This window comes from Dermochelys coriacea, chromosome 1 (genome assembly GCF_009764565.3).
Source record: "Dermochelys coriacea isolate rDerCor1 chromosome 1, rDerCor1.pri.v4, whole genome shotgun sequence".
Lineage (NCBI taxonomy): Eukaryota > Metazoa > Chordata > Testudines > Dermochelyidae > Dermochelys > Dermochelys coriacea.
This window is the reverse complement of record NC_050068.2, coordinates 40736088-40738115: the sequence shown is the minus strand read 5'-3', so window position 1 is coordinate 40738115 and position 2028 is coordinate 40736088.

Below are 2028 nucleotides of genomic sequence, written 5' to 3'. Positions count from 1 at the left end.
AACTAAATAAATGGCCACAAACGTTATGGTATAAATGAAACACGTGCTTAATGTATAAAGCTACAGGAAGCAGGATCTTTTGGGAGATCCCTGCAGAGCCAGGTCCACCAGGACATTGGATAAAATAGCATTATCATTGTAACTGGAAAACTACTCTGAAGGCGGATTCTGACATTCCCGGTGTTATTTGCGATAGGGGACTTAGAGATCACTGACGGTCTGGAAATCCAACCCACTCTTGTGAATATAGATAGAAATACCAGCCTCCGTGTCAGAGCAAATCTTTGCTCGTTACACTGACAATTGTATGCCAGGTACATTGCATGCCGGCCACCTGTCCCCACGAAGCACAGCGTGGAAATTCGATCGGTCACCTGGAAGTTTGTGAAACACTTTTATCGGAGCCCCATTATTCTTCAGCTTTACCACGTGGATTTTTTCCTTCGCTGGAGCCTGACCCCCTTTCAGCGCTGTCGCACCACACAGTGCATGGGAGGCGAGGGGCGTTGGGGAGCCGCCGCAGCCGGGAATAGTTCAACTCGCACCGGAGGGGGCACTTTTGGGACAGCTCTACCCTGCCTTTCTTTTCTCCTGTGATCTACGGTACTCACACGCTAGGGAGAGCCTCGCTCTCTGCTCGGAGGAAGCTGTAGACTCCTGCAGTTCGAAATCAGGATAAGAGCGTGGGATTATAAACGGCTTTTAAGGCTCGGGAGCATGCAGTGAAGAATCTGGACAGTGTCCCCATGCTGCTTCCAAGTCTCCTGCAGCAGCCAACTCCCTTAATGCTTCATAATGAAATCACTTCTCTGTGAACCGGGCTCTTCCACGGGTTTCTGCGAGCAAACTACAGTCCAATGCAATTTTAAAGTAAACTAATCTGTAAACCCAAATAGTTTACAAACCAGTATTGTTCTCGCAACAACACCACAATGCACCGCAACAATACGTTGGAGGGCGTAATAGTAAATCTGGTGGGTTTTTATTTATTTGTCACCAGCCATATCACCGCAATGAGAGGGAAGGCGCCAGAAGAGACTGTTGATTTTCTAGAAAGATTACTTTATATCAAGGTGAGGTTTGAATGACAAGACCCTCTGATGGGCCCAAAGAGGTTAGTGGTGGAGGCTGGAGATTGATTTTTGGGAGGAAGAATTTTGCAAGCAGATGAAAAATAATGTATTTGGTGGTTCTTTTATGTGAATGGCTTTTAAGTAGCTGGTGTGACCCATCTCACCTTTCCCAGCTACAACAGTACTTCAGTACAGAATGAACAATATTCAGTTTTGTACTAGTGACAGATTTAAAATCCAATATCTCACTGTATAATGGGACTTTGTACTTTATGTTCCTGGAGAGGAGCTGGGAGCCACCTTCCTGCTTGTTTCTAGCCCTGGTAAACAATCACATATCAGACCCTCAAATCACTTTGTTATATTATCACTGCTGTGTCAACAACGCAAACCTTCATTGCCCATTAGTCCAATTTTCTAACAAGCAATTTCATGCTCTCTCATGTCACCCATTATGGAAAAAACTTCCCAATAATATCCCAAAAGCCACTACATAACTACGCTAATGGCTCTTATAGAGAGGACTGTTCTCCATGTCCACTGAGGTTCTGACAAAAGCAATGGGCTTACTCTACAGTAAGGGAGATTAGGTTAGATACTAGGAAAAGTTTCTAACTGTAAGGGTAGTTAATTTCTGGAATAGGCTTCTCAGGGAGGTTGTGGAATCTCCATCATTACAGCTTTTTAAAAAGGTTGGACAAACACATGTCAGGGATGGTCTAGGTTACCCGGGGCCTGCCTCGGTTCAGGGGACTGGACTTGATGATCTCTTGAGGTCCCTTCCAGCCTTAGGATTCTCATTGTTTTCCTTAAAATCTCTCCTTAAAATTCATCTCTGCCAAAAACATTTGACATTGGCTAGGCCTGCTGGTTTTTGTGCTAAGCATGCCTGTTTCACTGTTTTGTTATCTTTCCCCCATGACACATCTGTTGTCTTTCATCATGGGGAGAGACT